This window comes from Hypanus sabinus, chromosome 4 (assembly GCF_030144855.1).
Source record: "Hypanus sabinus isolate sHypSab1 chromosome 4, sHypSab1.hap1, whole genome shotgun sequence".
Lineage (NCBI taxonomy): Eukaryota > Metazoa > Chordata > Chondrichthyes > Myliobatiformes > Dasyatidae > Hypanus > Hypanus sabinus.
Window position 1 is genome coordinate 11,389,036 of NC_082709.1, and position 19,302 is coordinate 11,408,337.

At 40.1% G+C, this 19,302-nt stretch overlaps 1 long non-coding RNA gene across 1 annotated transcript; it reads left to right on the plus strand.

The window, feature by feature from the left end:
- The first annotated feature begins 1,763 nt into the window (after positions 1-1,763).
- Positions 1,764-18,563, plus strand: LOC132392495 (uncharacterized). Its single transcript, XR_009511564.1, has 3 exons — positions 1,764-4,254; positions 5,021-5,137; positions 17,331-18,563. It is a non-coding gene; the product is annotated as an uncharacterized LOC132392495 (long non-coding RNA).
- Positions 18,564-19,302: the final 739 nt, after the last annotated feature.

Below are 19,302 nucleotides of genomic sequence, written 5' to 3' on the forward strand. Positions count from 1 at the left end.
TCTACAGTAACCTCCCTCAAGGTCCTAGGGAATATCCTGTCAGGATCCAGAGATTTATCCACTTTTATATTCCTTAAAAGCGCCAGTACTTCCTCCTCTTTAGTCGTCATAGTTTCCATAACTTCCCTACTCATTTCCCTTACCTTACACAATTCAATATCCTTCTCCTTAGTGAATACTGAAGAAAAGAAATTGTTCAAAATCTCCCCCATCTCTTTTGGCTCCACACATAGCTATCCACTCTGATTCTCTAAGGGACCAATTTTATCCTTCACTATCCTTTTGCTATTAATATAATTGTAGAAACCCTTCGGATTTATTTTCATCTTACTTGCCAAAGCAATCTTCTTTTAGCTTTTCCAATTTCTTTCTTAAGATTCTTCTTATATTCTTTATATTCCTGGAGCACCTCATTTACTCCATGCTGCCTATATTTATTGTAGATATCTCTCTTTTTCCTAACCAAGTTTCCAAAATCCCTTGAAAACCATGGCTTTCTCAAACTTTTAACCTTTCCTTTCAACCCAGCAGGAACATAAAGATTCTGTACCCTCAAAATTTCACCTTTAAATGACCTCCATTTCTCTATTACATCATTCTCATAAAGCAAATTGTTCCAATCCACTGCTTCTAAATCCTCTTGCATCTCCTCAAAGTTAGCCTTTCTCCAATCAAAAATCTCAACCCTGGGTCCAGTCCTATCCTTCTCCATAATTATATTGAAACTATCTTTGGTGATGTGTATACCGAGGAACTTGAAGCTACTCTCCCTATCGACTGCAGACCCTTTAATGTTGATTTGAGAGTGCCTCTCTCCATTCGTCCTGTAATCCACAATCAACTCTTTTGTTTTTTGGACATTGAGGAAGAGGTTGTTACCTTTGCACCACTGTGTCAAGGTGTCAATCTCCCCTCTGTAGGCTCTCTCATTACTGCCAGAAATAAGGCCGATTAATATTGTGTTGTCTGTGAATTTGATCAGCAGATTGGAGCTATGTGCGGCAATACAGTCATGGGTAGAAAGGGATTAGAGAAGGGGACTCAGGACACAACCCTAGAGGGGCACCTGTGTTGAGGGTCAGAGGTGCAGGGTGAGGGAGCCCATCCTTAGCACCAGTCAGTGATCTGATACTAAGTCTAGGATCTGGCTACACAAGGTGGGGTGCAGGCCAAGATCTTTGAGCTTTCTTTCAAGTCTAAAGGGAACTATGGTGTTGAATACTGAACTTTAATCCAACTGTAGGATTTTAGTAAGCATTGATAAGGCTGCATCTGAATGACTGTGAAAAGCATTGGCCTTCTCCATTTAGGAAAGATGTTAATGTGTGGGGCACAGTACAGACAAGATTTTCCAAATTAATACCTGGACTAAGTAAATCTTCTGAAGAGAAGAAGTTAGAAAGACATGCATGTCTTTGCAGTTGCAGTCCAGGATAATCACAGGCAATGTAATTGAATTAGGTGGAAGTCAGCATGGGAATTATTATCTAGCAAATCTGTTGGAATTCCTTGGAGAAATAATAGACAGTCTGGGGAAACGACAGCCAGTGGATGTTGTTCACTTCTAATTTTCAGAAGACCATTTGCAAGGTGCTGCACACAAAGCTGCTAAACAAGATTAAAACCCATGGTGTTACAGGAAAGATGGTTCCTAAGATTGTTATAGCCATTGGTGGTGATGGGGATAAGCTCCCACTACCTATTGAATGCTCCCAGTGGTGAGTGCCTCGAATAGCCTGTGACAACTAAGTCCAGCTCCTCACTTCCACAAGTGGCTTTGCTACTGAGCCCAGCGGAACCATTTCTACTGGCAGGATATTGGGCAAAGGCAGGTTATTGGTGCTGTAAAAACAGTCACTTCGGGCAGATGGGACTTATCAGCCATGGTTGGCAGCTTATCTAGAGGGAGAACTCTGATCTCAAACCTCTGCTGCCTTGTGGCTGCTCTGGCTTCTATATCTAGGCAGCTGGGATGCAACATCCATGGTTTGCCCTGATCAACAGAGATGGGAAAACTACTAACATCAACAGAAAGTTAGCCGACTAGCAGAAGGCAAAATGTGGGAATAACGGGGGCCTTTGCTGGTTGACTGCTGATGAACAATGGAGTCCGCGGGGTTGTGTTTTGATCTGTTACTTTTAACGTTATATGTTAATGATGTGGATTATGGGATCGATGGCTGATACAAAGATAGGTGGAGGGCAGGTAGCTTTGAGGAAGCAGGAAGTCTGCAGAAGAGCTTGGACGGATTCAGAGTATGGGCAAAGAAGTGGCAGAAGGAATACTGTGTAGGGATGTGTATGGTCATGCACTTTGGTAGAAGGAATAAAGGCATAGACTATTTTTATATAGAGAGAGAATTGATAAACCCGAGGTGTAAAGGGGCTTTGAAGTCCTAGTGCAGGACTCCCTAAAGGTTAATTTGCAGGTTAAATTGCTTTACTCCTTCTGGTGAACGTACTCCCACAGTGTTGTTGGGTAGGGAGCATCAGGATTTAAACCCCAGCAATAATAAAAGACCAGTAACATATAGATATTTCCGAGTTGGGATGGTGTGTGGTTACAGGGGAACCTGTAGGTGGTAGTGTTCCCATGCATCTATCCCCTTGTTCTGCAGATGCATGAAATCTTGAGTAACACTCACAAAATGCTGGAGAAACTCAGCAGGTCAAGCAGCATCTATAGAGAGAAATAATGGAGGGTCCCAGCCCAAACTGTCAACTGTTTATTTCCCTCTATAGATGCTGAATGACCCACTGAGCACCTTCAGCATTTTATGTGTATTATCCTACTTTCCTTCTTGGGGATAGAGATCATGGTCTTTGGAGATGCTTGTCTGAGATGTCTCAGTGGACTTTGCATATAGTACATACTGCAGCCAACCTGCTCTGTTATAGGATGGAATGCATGTTTAGACTGTTGGGTGTGGTGGAGACAGATGGTCTGCTTTATCCGGGATAGTATTCAGTTTTTGGTGTTTTTTATTTGGAACTGTGGTCATCAAGGCAAATGGTGAGTTCCATCACTCTTGATTTGTGCCTTGTGGATAGTGGGAAGTCCTCGCAGTGTCATAAGACACCAAGTCATGTAGCCACGGTATTAACATGATATTCCAATTGAGTTTTTGATTAATGGTGACCTCTGAAGATTGGGCAATTTAATAGCAATGGCAATGAATGCTCGGATGTGTGGCTAGGTTCACCTTTTCTTGAAGGTGGTTATCGGTTGACATCACCTTGTGCTATCATTTTATCAGCCAATGTCTGAATGTTGTCTAGATCTTGCTGTATGCAGGTGTGAGTGGTTTCATTAGCCAAGGACTCTCAAATGAGCAATGTGCTATTATCAATGTGTACCTTTTATTCATACCCTGATGAAAGAGCTGAGTATGTTTGGGCTGAGGACAGTGTCTTGAGGAATTCCTACAGTGATGTCTGGGGCTGGAATGACTGACTTCCAATACCCATAATCACCTGTTTTTATGCATGGTTTGACTTTAGACATCAGAGTGTTTCCCATTTGCTTCCATTTTACTGGGATCCCTGGATGGCACAACTTCTATAGATGTACCTTGGAGAGCATTCTGATAGGCTGCATCACTGTCTGGAATGGGGGGTGGGGTGCGCTACTACACAGGTCTGAAAGAATCTGCAGAGAGTTGTAAACCTAGTCAGCTCCATCTTGGCTACTAGCCTACAAAGTACCCAGGACATCTTCATGAAGCGGTGCCTCAGAAAGGCAGCGTCCATTATTAAGGACCTCCAGCAGCCAGGTATTCCCTTTACCGACTGTTATCATCAGGTAGGAGGTACAGAAGCCTGAAGGCACACACTCAGTGATTCAGGAACAGCTTCTTCCCCTCTGCCATCTGATTCACAAATGGACATTGAATCCTTGGGTACCACCTCACTTTTTTTAATATACAGTATTTCTGTTTTCTGCATGTTTTTTTAAAAACTATTCAATATACATATATTGTAATTGATTTACTTGTTTATTTATTTATTATTTTAATTTTATTTACTATTTTTTTTCTCTTCTGGATTATGCACTGCATTGAACTGCTGCTGCTAAGTTAACAAATTTCATGTTACATGCCAGTGATAATAAACCTGATTCTGATTCCAGCAAATGCTGCCTTAACATCAAGACATTCTCTTTCACCACACCTCTGGTGTTCGTATAATCTACATTTGGGCCTGAGGTTTAGTACCGGATGGTCCCAGTGAAACTCAAAGGCGAGTTAGTTACAGGTAAATAAGTGGCATTTGAAGCACTGTCAATAGCCGTTTCTGTCACTTTACTAGTGATTGAGAGTGGACTGGTTCAGTGGTAATTAGCAAATGGATTTGTTCTGCCTTTTGTGAATGGTGTAGCTGTTTGCTTGTTATATGCTATGTTGTATGTTGTAGGCAAATCATGTTCTTTCTATGGCAAATTTTCTAAAGGAGTGGTTTGCCATGACCAGCTTCTGGTCTTTACAAGACCGGAGACCAAGCCAATATCAATACTCTTCAGAGGTTGTCTGTCTGGCGCCAGTGGTCACATAACCAGGACCTGTGATGTGCACCAGCTGCTCACATGACCATCCACCACCTGCCCCGTGGCTTCACATGACCTTGATTGGAGGGTGGGGGTGATTACTAAGCAGGTGCTACAATTTTCACAAGGATGACCCACAGGCTGGTGGAGGGTCCTTTGGTAGAGACAGATCTCCACCCCACCCCCAAAGGCAAGATCCTACATTATCAGATAGACACCAGTGTTCTAAGTTTACAAACATCAATCTGTTCTCGTTCTGCCAGCTTTAATTATCACAAAACTCCCGCCCAGTTTTGTTTTTTTTTTCATAATGGCAATTGTCCATCATGCTCAGTTTGAAAAGTGGATTCACCATTCCAAGAACAGGGTGGGCAGCATTTGTGGAAGAAGACTAACTCCTTGGTCTTGCATGTGCTTCAAGGCCTATGGATGTTGTTTTGCTAATGCCAGTCATGGTGCCCTGCTCTTTTCTCTCAGGATGATCTGGAGCTCAAGCAGCAGAACACTAAGATCAGCCAAATAACTGAAGGAACAAATGGAGATGGGCTCACTTGCCTGGAGCCCTTCTGCCCTTCAGCATCTTCTGCTACTCTGGTAATGCTTTCTTAGCTTCATCACTTCAGACTCAGTAATAGTTGGCAATGCATCTTCAGCCTTTCGGAGTTCCAAAAGTTTAATCGACTCATTGTAGTGAATGTTTAGAAATGATAAAGTACCTGAAAATGCATGCCACAATGGTCCTCTGTCAGCTTTGTCTGAGGTCCCCGACCAAAATGATTGTGTGGTATAAGACAGTATGTGTAGTATAATAGGCATGGAACAAGGAAACTCACACCCTGCGTTATTTAGCCAATGTAGGCATTGTAAAAATGAGAAGAAATTAAGGTTTGGAGCAAATTTGAAATGCAGGAGAAATGCGGAAGAGGGGGTACCATATGGGCAAGGAGGGACAGAATCAGGCGAGGAATGGGTAGAAGACTGTCAAAAGATGAAAAGAGATAATTAAATTCAAGTTCAAGTTCCAGTTTAATTGTTATTGAACCATACATGAATATCCATGAATACAGCCAAACAAGATAACAGTCCTCCGGGAGGCCAAGGTGCAAAACACAGTGCCCACAGTAATACACAGCAGAAGACACATATAACACGTACAAACTAGCAGTAAAACACAGTCACAAAAAAGAGGCAGATGAGGGGAGAGGAGAGAATTTGGTAGGGAGGGTAGAGTGGGATTGTTGAGTGAGGAAATCAAGAGGAGAAGAGGGGAGGGTGGAGGGAGTGGATTTGGAGAAGGTTACAAAGTCAGAGAATCAATAAGGGTAGATGGAAAGGGTCAACTTTTGTAGGGACGTCTGAACGGTGTGGTGGCTGGTTGTAGAGTTGCTTGGGGTAGGGCCGTCAATCAAACAGCAGGTTAGGAGGGCTAGATGGCAATAATTGCGGGAGTTGAGTACTAATTAAGAACATTTAAAGAAGATGTCTTTCCGAAATGAAAATGGATACCTTAGATTCCCAAGGAACATCCCAGGGAAGGTTAAATCTTTTAATTATAACCATAGCAAGGCTGTCCCTTTTAGGCAAACCAACCTGCTTTAGTATTCTTCACCTTTCATGGTCTTCATCATTGCCAAGCAATTTTGTGTAAAAGTAAGCCTTACACACCACGTTTTGTCCATGTGTGCCAGCAACAACCATGTGTATATAACCTACCTCTCATTTTCAGAAGAGTTCAGCTCTGTGCAAAAGTCTTGGGCACATATATATATACCGTAGCTAGGGACTTTTGCATAGTACTGTATTTGTCAATGTGGACGCAAGAGTGAGTTTGTAAATCTGACAGGAGCAAAGTTTGTTGGGAATAGTGAGGGGGACATTACAGAAGGAGTGCGGGGCAGGTGGCAGAGGAGTGTCATGGGCAGAGGGTGGAGAGGGGCAGGCACACACAGCCCTGAGACACCAGGCAAGCTCATTTGAATCCAAATCATTGGTTCTTGATCATTGATAATCTCCCTGGTGCTTCCTGCTCCCTCCCTTTTCTCTTCCCCTATTCCCAACCATAATTCCCCTCTCCCTGCCCCTTCCCACTCTCAGTCCACAATAGAGACCCATACCAGAATCAGGTTTATCGTCACTCACATGTCATGAAATTTGTTTTTTGATTTTTTTGTGACAACAGTACAGTGCAATACATAAAAATTACTACAGTACTGTGCAAAAGTCTTAGGCACCCTAGCTCTATCTATCTATATATATATATATATATTCTTAAGACTTTTGCACGCTACTGTACTAGTGTACAAAGTCATAATGCATCCAAGTTGCATTCAGCAATATATTTTTTTTTAATTAATTAGTCATGAGGCAACACCACACATTGTGCACTGTGCTGGAATGTCCATGCCCATAAACTTTTAAATGTTGCATTCTTTTGACATCCTGCTAATTTCTATCTGGTCCTGTCATTTGGCTGACTGGAAAGCTGTGGCATCATTTGTGTTACACTTTTATTGGTATAGCTGGTACCCAGCAATAACTCTGTATAGTGGCAGCCAAAAAAATTCTTATCTGAACATTTCTTTTTCAGTAAAGCAATATCATGTTTTTGATTGTTTTCAAAATACTATGACAATAAAGGCATATTATGAATATAGCTTTTTATTGTGCATAAAAAACCCACAAAAGCAATGGTTACAACTTACTAAAATAAATATAGAGAAGGAAAACAAGCAACATAGAAATTTGAGGCTGTAAGTTTTTAAACTAGAAGCAGATAACTGATTTGTGGGTTCTTTGCATTGAATATTGTAGATGAATATTGAAGGTATTAAAAAGAAATTTCAAAGAAATTAACAAAATTGTAGTAATTATGAGCAACAGCTCCACCAATAACTTTATTTTAATGTTGCGAAGGTAGAAGATTCCTTTGCAGCACTCCAGGTGCTTTAGCAACATTTAAAGTGGTTTGTACAGAAATAGATATAAGCTCATCAACAAATCCTAAAAACAACAGCATGGACTAATATAAAATTTAGCAATATCCCATTGGTGGATTAAAAAATGTAATGTGATGCGTCACTCCATGAATTTGAATACTGAAAACTGATTAAGCATATGACTATGAAGAATTTATATATATAGGAAATTATTATGACCCATAAGAGAAAGAAGCAAAATCAAAGTTGGTGCCTGAAATAAAATTATTTTCAAACTTCATCCATTATGATGTGTAAAGCCTTTTTTAATCACCATCATCATCATCATCATAGCATCTGTTTCTCTTGATTTGTTCTTCAACTGAAAGGGGCAGCGACTCTTCTAAAAGGCTAGTACTGGACAGCTCATCTGATTTGTGCCCTGAATGAAGAATATTGTGAGGCAGTTTATTACGCTCTGCTACACCTGGTTCAACTTCAGAATCTGAAAGATCATATAAAGCAAATTCTTTTTGGTTGCTAATACATCCCGCTGCTTTAGAATCTATCAAACTCGAGTCAAGGAAATTGTCTTCTCCTGAATTATGATCAGCAGATGAGAAATGACATTCAGCATCATTTGATTTATTCTGTTTGCCATAAAGAACTTCCTCTGAGAAATTTGTATTTTTCTCTTCAGTTTGTTCTTTTGGAGTTAAAAAACTCTCACCAAATGAGTCCATGGATAAACTGGAATTATTGGCATCTTCTTCAGAACCAGTTCCCACCTGTTTCAAATCAAAGCCTGATAAAGAAACATCAGACTGTTCGACTGGATCTGCTGAGGTGTTCCCATCTAATGTGTCAGTAAAGAATTTGTTATGTGGGTTTATTGGGTCTTTTAACAGATCCTGATCTTGGAGGAAAGTTTTTGAAGAATCATGATTTGTACCATCAAACTGCAAAAGATCAACAGATTCCAAGTCCCCATTATTATTGTTATTGGAATTAAAATCTTCAAGACAATTTTCACTTTCTTCCCTGCTGGCAGCCATTGTCGCTTCAGCTTCAACTGGCTTTCCTTCGTGCTCTTTCAAATGCTCATCTCCAACTTCATTAAGCATATCACTACTTCCATTTACACGTTCTTCACTCTTTTTATCATCATTCAATTTCACTTCCTTATTCTCTTCGCCACTCTCTTCATTCTGTACCTCGTCATCTATTTTCCCAGTATCATCAGAGTTAGAAGGATCTTCATGCAAGGCGTCTTCTGCTTGTTCCACAGTTTGGGTTGGTGGCTGCGGAGTGTTCACAGAAGGTTTCTCTTTAGTATTTACTTTGGAATTCAAGGTTGATTGGTTGGCATCTTCTGGAGGCCACTTTGGTTTTGTCACTTTCACTTCCTCTTCAATATTGAAAGTTTTCTTATTTCCATCAGTGGAAGGGGGCCAGTTAATATTTAACTTATTTCTTTCCGCCGCTGCTTTTATTTGATCTGGTGAACTTTTCAGTTCTTCCTCCCTGTCCTTGTTCAGTTGTTCGATATCGTCTGCATCTTTCTTGCTCGTGGTTTTCTGGTTCCTCAGCATCTCTGCTGTGGATGAATCAGTGGCTGTTTTATTGCTTGGGTAATTTTTATTAGCAGAAAAGCTACTTGGACTGCTGCTTGCACGGCCTCCTTTATAGGGTGTGTGTCCAAAACCTTCATCGTAGTTGCCTTTGGATTTGAAAAGCTGCTTAAAATGAGGTTTGCAGTATATCTGTCCATGGAGAGATGCATAATTTCCAAGACTAGCGTGAAATAAAAAGAAAATAATTTAAACTCAACATCCTAAAGACATTTATTGGCAGATTTACTGTCATGAAGTAATCTTCAGTTAAATAAACAATTCTCTTATGTATATTAAACCCCTGTGCTTGCTTAATGCAGAAGATTCAAAAACTGTGCTCCTTTTACTTAAGTTTCAGTTAATTAACATAAACTGAGCAATTTTTTTGTGAAGTTGGAAGAAACTTGCCTATATTCTTTAGTGTATCTTGGTTCTCAAAGAGTGCACTGTCAAATATTTATGTCATATATAAGACCATAAATCCATAAGATATAGGAGCAGAATTAGGCCATTTACCCCATCGTCTGCTCCACCATTTCATCATGGCTGATCCATTTCCCTCTCAGCCCCAATCTCCTGTCTTCTCCCCATATCCTGTCATGCCCTGACTAATCATGAATCTATCAACCTCTGCCTTAAATATACATAAAGATTTGGCCCCCACATCTACCTCTGGCAAAGAATTCCACAGATTCACCATTCTCTGACTAAAGAAATTTTTCCTCATCTCCATTCTAGAAAGATGCCCTTCTATTCTGACACCGTTTCGTCTGGTCTTAGACATTCCGACCACAGGAAACATCATGTCCACATCCACTCTATCGAGGCCTTTCATTATTTGATAGGCTCCAGTCAGGTCACACCTTATACTTCTGAATTCCAGTGAATACAGGCCAGAGCCATCAAACACTCTTCATGTGATAAGCCATTGAATCCTGGAATCATTTTTGTAAACCTCCATTGAACCCTGTCCAGTTTCAGCACATTGTTTCTAAGATAGGGGCCCAAAACTGCTCACAATACTGCAAGGGAGGTCTCACCAGTGCTTTATAAAGTCTCATTACATCCTTGCTTTTACATCCTAGTCTTCTTGAGATGAATGCTAAATTCGCATTTGCCTTCCTCACCATGGATTCAACCTGCAAATTAACCTTTAGGGAATTCTGCTCAAGGACTCCCGAGTACCTTTTCTACTCAGGTTTTTGAATTTTCTTTCCATTTAAAAAATAGTCAACCCTTTTGTTTCTTCTACCAAAGTGCATGGCCATACATTTCCCAACTTTGTATTCCATCTGCCACTTCTTTGCCCAATCTCCTAATCTATCTAAGTCCTTCTATAGTCTCTCCACTCCCTTAAAACTATCTATCCTTCCACATCTTCATACTGTGTGCAGACCTTGCAACAGAATATCGGTTCCGTTATCCAAATCATTAGCATATAACATAAAATGAATCAGTCCCAACACAGACCCCTGTGTAACACCACTAGCCACCAGCAGACAGCCAGAAAAGGCTCCCTTTATTCCCACTCTTTGCTTCCTTCCAATCAGTCACTGTTTTATCCATGTTAGAACCTTTACTGTAATACCATGGGCTCATAGCTTGTTAAGCAGCCTCATGTGTGGCACCTTGTCAAAGGCCTTCTGAAAATCCAAGTACACACAACATCAACCGATTCTCCTTTGTCTATCCTGCTTGTTATTTCTTCAAAGAATTCCAACAGATTTGTCAGAGAAAATTATCCCTTGAGGAAACCATGCTGACTATGGGCTATTTTATTATATGCCTCCAAGTACCCTGATCCTTAATAATTGACTCCAACATTTTCCCAACCACTGAGGTCTGAATAACTTGCCAATAGTTTTTTTTTTCTTCTGTCTCTCTCCCTTCTTGTAGAGTGAAGTATCATTTGCAATTTTCTAGTCTTCCAGAACCATTCCAGAATCTAGTGATTCTAGAAAGATCATGACTAATACCTCCACAATCTCTTCAGCCACATCTTTCAGAACCCTGGGATGTACACCATCTAGTCTAGGTGACTTATTTACTTTCAGACCTTTCAGTTTCCCAATAACTTTCTCTCTAGTAATGGTAACTTCACACACTTCACTACCCCTATCATGTGGAACATCCACCATATTGTTAGTGCTTTTCACAGTGAAGATTGAAGATTGAAGCAAAATACTTATTCAGTTTATACGCTATTTCCTTGTCCCCCATTACTACCCCTTATGCATTGTTTTCTAATGGTGTGATATGCACTCTCACCTCTCTCTTACACTTTACATATCTGAAGAAACTTTTGGTATCCTCTAATATTATTGGCAGGCTTATTTTTCTATTCCACTTTTCCTGTCTTAATAGCTTTTTAGTCACCTTCTTTACGGTGTTTAAAAGCTTCCCAATCCTCTAACTTCTCACTCATTTCTGCTCTATTATATGCCCTCTCTTTTATTTTTATGTTGGCTTTGACTTCTCTTATTGGCCAGGATTTTGTCACATTTCCTTTAGAATACTGTGCCTTGGGAATTGCTTCCAGAAATTGCAACCATTGCTGCTCTGCCATCATCCCTGCCAGTGTTCTTTTCCAATCAGTTCTGGCCAACTCCTCTCTCATCTAATTCCCTTTGCTCCATTGTAATACAGATACATCAAACCTTAGCTTCTGCTCAATTCTCAGGGTGAATTTAACCATTTTATGACCACTTTCCCCTAAGAGTTCTACTATCTTAAGCTCTCTAATCAGTTCTGGTCCATTGCAGAATAGCTGATCATCTAGTAGGCTCAACTATGAGCTGCTCTATAAAGCTATCTCACATACATTCTAGAAATTCCCTCTCTGGCCGTCCAGCACCAGTATGATTTTCCCAATCTTTCTGCATATTGAAATTCCCTGTGACTATTGTAGCTTTGGCCTTTTGGCATGTATTTTCTGTCTCATTGTAATTTGTTGACCACATCCCTTCTGGTGTTTGGGGGTCTGTATATAACTTCTACCATGGTCTTTTCAGCCTTGCAGTACCTTAGATCTATTCACAATGATTCAACACCTTCCAACCCTATGTCACCTCTTTCTAAAGAATTTATTAAAATGTTAATGTAGAAATGTAATATTTAACATATTAAAAATAAACATTACGAAATCAGTATGATACAGTTTAGAAATATACTTATCAGTAGGGATCCTACCTTAGTTTATTGTTACAATGATGGCAGCGGAAACAGGCCTTATGAAAGATTTGTTTGTCTGCAGTCAGACATTCCATGGGATACACTATCTTCCGGCAGACTATGCAGGTCTCCTTGGCAAGAACCTGTATTTTCTAAGGTAACAATAATGTTAGAATTCTGCTTTCATTTCTTTCACATGCTGTATTAATTTTTGGGTAGGTTAGTATATAACTGCATTCATTAGACAAGAATTGTTACAGCAGAAACAAACTGGAAAAATATTTTAAACAGTAAAATATGGATTTCCCCTGATTTGTTTGAAATATAATGTATTTGCTTTTAAAATCCAATGATGAAATTTTATTAGATTAGAAAGAAAAACTTTAACACCCAATTCTTATCATATTTTTACTCATAATTGGAAATACAATCGAATAACTGTTACTTTTAAAGCATTGGCCAACTCTCCAAAATATTTTTCAGCCTTAGCAAGTAGCATTTACATTTGAAAAGATGGTAATTTTAGTATATCAGCATTCACATGAGTGAGGATTGTAATATTACAATCAATAGGTTTGTGAATACCAAAGAGACTATTTGCAAGACTAGAGTGGCTGGTGAGCTTTGGTTAGAACCACTCACAACAACCCGCAGGAGAGACACCAGGTAGTACTAATCACTGCCCGACAAAAAAGGAAAACGCAATAGCAGTGGTTCCACTTCCAGATCCAGCACAGTTTCCAGCTTCATGTTTATGTCACTCACAATTTGGATTCAGCAGCCACTTACAAACAAACAACAGAACTACATAGGTCTAACTGTCATCGTCCTATAAGCCAGACAACCAGTCATGTGGAATGTAACCCTTCAATCGCCCGTTGCACAGAGAGTGAAGGAATGCAGAGTCTTTGAAGTGTATTTGAACATTAGTCCAAAGACACAATATTTGTCAGCTGTTCCCACAAGTGCAAGCCTGACATTCCTAGTTGCTGGTGCATATCCCCAACACTTGGAGGAACTTAGTTTAACCTATGAGAATTTAAACAAGCTTCAGCACACATCAGTGTAGAGTGCACCTCATTTTAGCATAGCTCTGGCTGAGTGAGGTAGTGGGAAACAGCACTGGAAGATTTGTTTGTGTGCATTTTGAGTATGGCTCATTCATTATATCCTGTGAATTATCATGCAATTCTGAAAAGTTGCTAAGACTTTTGGATTTTGTAAATACCATCAATAATATAGATCTCCACAATAAGTAAATGTAAAGCAGAAAAAGTGATTTAGAGATTGTGGAAAAATAAGTTTTACATCGCACGTATCCAAAGCACTTTACAGCCTGAGGTACTTTGGAAATGTAGTAAAATAAGTTCATGTAACATTTCAGCCCATTTAGCCAATGTTGGTTCCTTGAAGATGAATCTATGGAACACCATTATCTTGAGCAACACACACAAAATGCTGGAGTAACTCAGCAGGTCAGGCAGCTTCTATGGAAAAGGATAAACAGTCAACAGTTCAGGCTGAGACTCTTCAGGTCTGAGAAGGATGGGGGAAGAAAAGGCGGGGGAAGGGAAAGAGGCTAGCTGGAAGGTGATAGGTGAAGACAGGTGGGTGGGAAAGGTCAAGGACAGGAGAAAAAATCTGATAGAAGAAGAGCATTGACAATAGGAGAAAGGGAAGGAGAAGCAGAGCGATGGATAAGTAATAGGCAGGTGAGAAGAAGTAAAAGGCCGTGGAAGTTGGGGTGGGGGGTGGACTTATTCATCTGAAGGTGAAATTGACATTCATGCCATCAGATTGGAGGGTACCCAGATGGAATATGTGTTGCTCCTGTTCTTTCTTCATATTCCTGTCAACCTGCAAATGATTCCTCCTCAGATGGTGACTGATATGGTTTGATTTGCAAAGACCGGTTGATACAGTTTCTCCTACCCTTGCAGCCAGTTATTTCCAAGCCATAACCGTACACTGCATTTAAAAAAAATTCTCATATCTCCCATGAGGTTTTAGAGTAAAGAGTTATGTATTCCTCATGGGAAGTTTTGCCCAAGACAAGAGCATAATGGGAATGCATATCATTTTCCATCTAACAAATTTTCAAAATTATCCCTGACATTTCCACTGAGAAAAATAAATTACATCTGATATGTTCTCGTTTTGGATAGTTAGTTTTATATTCATGCTCCTGACAACTACAATTCAGTTGAATAACCTTCTTAGCTTTTTATTGCCCATCAATGTTGAAATTCTATCATCCTTTCTCTTAACCATGTACACAATGACCTTGCTCTTTTCTTCCATGTACCTGTCTTTCAGGTCTAATTACATTTTCATTCATTTTTATTGATTAGATTTTGCTCACCATTCAATTGGATTTTACAGACCTCCCATTATGAAAAGGTCCAACCTCAGTCTGCGGCACTGATAATAATGATATCACATTCTAATACAAAATTGTACAGGAATGTCTAGTGTTTTGATCGGTAGCTCCAATAATCTTGTCATAATCAGTGAGTAGATTAAATGTGGATGTCAATAAGTGAAATATTACTACAGTTAAATTAACAAAACTTGTCACATAAAACATGAGACAAACATACACAACCAAGAAATTTTTCAATGTCCAGAACCATATTTTCAAATCCTATATATGAGAACTCCAAAACACAAGAACATGAGATCTTAGGATAAAAATTGGAGCTGATGCACATAGTGTAAAGCTCTTTCTCTCATGCTAATCTCCCTGTTTTCTTCTATCGCAAGTCTTTTCCATAAAATTCTTTTTGTACGTATAAGAACATAAGAAGTGGGAACAGGAGTTGGCAATCGGGCCTATTGAGCCTGCTCCACTATTCAATAAGATCATGGCTGATCCAATCTGTTGGTCCACCTACTTCCCTTTTGCCCATATCCCTTAATTCCCGTAAGATGCAAGAATCTATCTTTGACCCAATCTTATTTAAATGAGTTAACCTGCACTACTTTGCTGGGCAGAGAATTCCACAGACTCACTACTCTCTGGGAAAAACATTTCTCACACTGTTCTAAATCCCCTGATCTCCAGAATCACACTGGTGAATTTTCCCTGCATAGTATATCTTTCCTCAGGTAAGGAGGAATGAATTAGTACAGCGAGCATGGTTTCAGAGTTCTAGTTCATTGGGGCCACTGCTGGGGAAGGCCTGATCTGTACAAAAAGGATGGGTTATACCTCATCCTGAGGGGAATCAACATCCCAGTGGGTAGACACTGCTGGAGCTGTTGGGGAAGATTTAGACCAATTTGTCAAGGAGACTGGAATCAGATTCATAGGGCTGAGGAGGGGCTATTCTTATACGAGCAGGTGTAGTGTGTAGGGAGATTGTGAGGAAGTCTTTAAAGAGACTCTTAGCTAGGCACATGGAGCTCAGAAAAATAGAAGGTTATTCTGTAGGGAAATTCTAGGAAGCTTCTAGAGTAGGTTACATGGTTGGCACAACATTGTGGGCCTAGGGCCTGTAATCTGTTGTAGATTTCTATGTTCTATATTCTATATGAAGATAGGTGAATGAGGCAGACAGTGGTGAGGAGGCAGGGAGTCTGCAAAAGTACATAGATGGATTGTGGCCTATCATCCAGAAGAGACAGTGAGAAAGTGCATGGAAATGTCATCATATTAGAATTCCTCTCCAACCTTCCAGATGTCAGCCTCACTATCTCAAGGGTAATTATAAATGAACATGAAATGTTGACTGTGATAATGCAGTCGGTGAATAAATAAAAATTATAAAAATGTTGGTCATTAACATAAGCCATCTCATTTGCCATTTGATACCAACAATGCTAGATTTATTTGATTTACCTTCTTTTAAATGTTCTTTGTTACTAAAATAGAATATTGCACTGCTAACCTTGAAATCTCCATTGACCCATTGCCCATTGCATTTTTGGAAGCGCTCCATATTTTCAAGATCCTTTAGTCTAATTTTAAGGTCATATCATCTTATTCTGGATTCCCCACCAGAGGGTAGCGATTCTCTATTTCTACTATAACAAATTTCATCATAATTTTAAACACTATAAGCTTTCTAAATTTAAGGTCAAGCAAACTATATATTCACAATTCAGCCTTTAATCACTGCTATTCTGATTAATATATACTCCTATCCAAAACTATATACCTTATTAGAGGGATATGTTCAAAATGGTTTCTAAATGACCAAACCTTTGTATTTCCTGCTGAAAATTGTTACTCACATAAACAATATCTTCTGAGACAAAAATAATGCTTTTCAATTTGTCCATGTGTTAGGTTTGCCAAATGTTTTTCTGAAGAATACTTCTGATCAGTTTGGAATGGAAAGAACTTGCTTTTTTGTGTGCTTGGGGCATTTGTGCTATGTAGTGCGAATGTCCACTATGTGCAAACATTTGTGAATTTGGGCAGAACTCCTCGGGAAGAAGTGCGTGCCATTTGCCACATTAAATTAGAACCGCTCTGGTTCCTGTCTAGAAGAGCATGCAGAACTTGCAGTTCTTATTCAGGGTATGAAGGGTTACAGGGAGAAGGCAGGAGATTGGAACTGACAGGGAATTGGGTCAGCCATGATGAAATGACAGGGCAGACTTGTTGGGTCTAGTGGCCTAAATCTGCTCCCTATATCTAATGGTCTTACCAGGTGCTGTTAAGTGTGTTAATATTTATAGTATGCTTCTCAAGGCAAACACAGAGCTGGAAAAATGGCAAAAAAAAGAATCTCAAGGTACTATATGGTAACATATACGAACTTCGATGATAAGTTCATTTTGAACTTTGAAACACCTGACATACAAGTGAGATGAAAGAGCCCGGATTGACTCCTGTCACTCAAGTGATCCTAAACCACTGCAGGGTGAGGGGCAATCAAGGATCCAGTGATTGTATAGTGGAGCCCAGAACTGCTTTGAATAGACACTGTGCCACAATTGTTTTTGTGCAGTGCTAACCACTGGACATTCATTGAGATTGGAAATTGCTGAGTGCAATACATTAATATAATACTGCCTACTTTTAACCAGTCATGCCATTCCCAACCCTACTTAATACATTCCATATTTTTCTATCTTTAGGAGCACCAGCTTTGGATAAAATATGCCACACCTTCCCTTACATCATTATGTGTGCACTGGTCACACTAGAATTGAATTACCCAGGGATATCAGGTGAGAGACCTCTTGGTGAGCAAGCGTTTCCAAGGCTGTGACCATAACTCCTGACCTTTAACATAGCTATAGTCAAGGAGAGGAGCAGGCAATGTGGGAAAGTATTTAATAGTGAGAGGGCTAATTATGATGACATTAGGCTGCGACTTGGGAGTGTAAATTGGGGACAGATGTTCCCAAGGAAATGTGCAGCAGGAATGTGGAAGTAGTTAAGGAAACATTTGCATGGGGTTCAGGATAGGAAAGGGATGGTAGGGTAAAGGAACCATGGTTAATGAGAGAGAGTAGAATATTTAGTCAAAAGGCAGAAAAAAAGCATACTAAAGGTTTAGGAAAAAATTCATTCAGGGTTTCTTGAGAGTTATTAGATAGCCATGAAGGTGCTTAGGAAGGGATTTAGGAGAGTTAGAAGGGGACGTGAAAAGGCCTTGGCCTGTAGGATTACAGGAACCCCCAAGGCATCCTACATAGATGTGATAAAAAGGAGGATGACTAGGGAGAGCATATGCCCGTTAAGGGATAAAGGGAGAAATGTGTCTGGAGTTGGAGGAGGTAGGAAAGGTCCTTAATGAATACTTTGTCCAGTGTTCGTCAGGGAAAGAATCAGATACAGGTTCAATATCACTAGCATATGTCATGAAATTTGTTATTTTACAGCAGCAAAACATACTAATAAAACTGTGAGTTACAGCAAGAGGTGTGTGTGTGTGTGTGTGTGTGTGTATTTATTTATTGATCTATCTATTTATTTATTTATTGAATTCTATTAAACAAGTAGTGCAATGAGAAAGGCCCATTCAGAAATCTGATGATGGAAGGGAAGAAGCTGTTCCTGAAACACTGAGTGTGTGTCTTCAGGCTCCTGTACCTCTTCCTTGTGGTAGCAATCCGAGGCACATCTTGGGAGATGGGGCTCCTTACTGATGGATGGTGCCTTTTCAAAAATGAATCCCCGATATTGTCCAGTGCAACAAGTCAAAGTAGTCCTATAAGTACTCCTTGACCTTACGTTCCTGATCCTCACCACTGTTGCAGTGGTCTTTAGTCTCTGCCTATACGCTGGGAGAAAAAGTCCAGCCAGCTGATCAGATTTCCCAAAATGTGGGCATGGGTTGGCACAATGAGTGTCTTTGATGGTGACATAACAGTGGTCAAGTGTGTTGGCTCCTCTGGTTCCACAGGTGATATGTTGATGATAGTTGTTCAGAGGCTTCTTCAAGATAGCCTGGTTAAAATCTCCCACAACCAAAGGGTGCAGTACCATTCCTGCTGATTATGGTGCTCAGCTCCTCTAGTACCTGCCTGAAGTTGGCCTAATGTAGAATGTACACTGCTACAGGGATGATAGTGGTAAACTCCCTCAGCAGATAAAATGGGCAACATTTAACCACCAGATGTTCTAGATCAGGTGAGCAGGACTGTGACAGAATTATCACATTTGTTCACCATGTTAATCATAAAGAATTCTCCACCTCCTCTGCCTTTAAAACATTGAGCTGTCCCCTCTTTGGGGAGAGTGCTGAAGCCATCAGGCTGCTGCAGGGCTACATCCAAAACTGCTGGTGTGAGACGTATTTCTGTAAATCAGACTACACTGCAGTCCCCGATGTCCCTCTGGTACAGCAATCTTGCTCTGTGCTCTTTAATTTTATTTACCGCGTCAGGAGTGGAAGTTTAAGGCCTCTGTGTTTTAATCGTACCTGTAGACAGGAGTGGCATCCCTGGTTCCATTTTCTTAAAGGGGAACTGCACTTGCAACTCAAGTCTGCCATCTGAGGTCTGCAGTTTTTGAGTGTCGATAGTTTTTAAAAATGTATTAAAATTATGCTGTAGGAGTCCTAAGCAAAAATATTTGATGATTCCCTTTGGAGCTGTATGC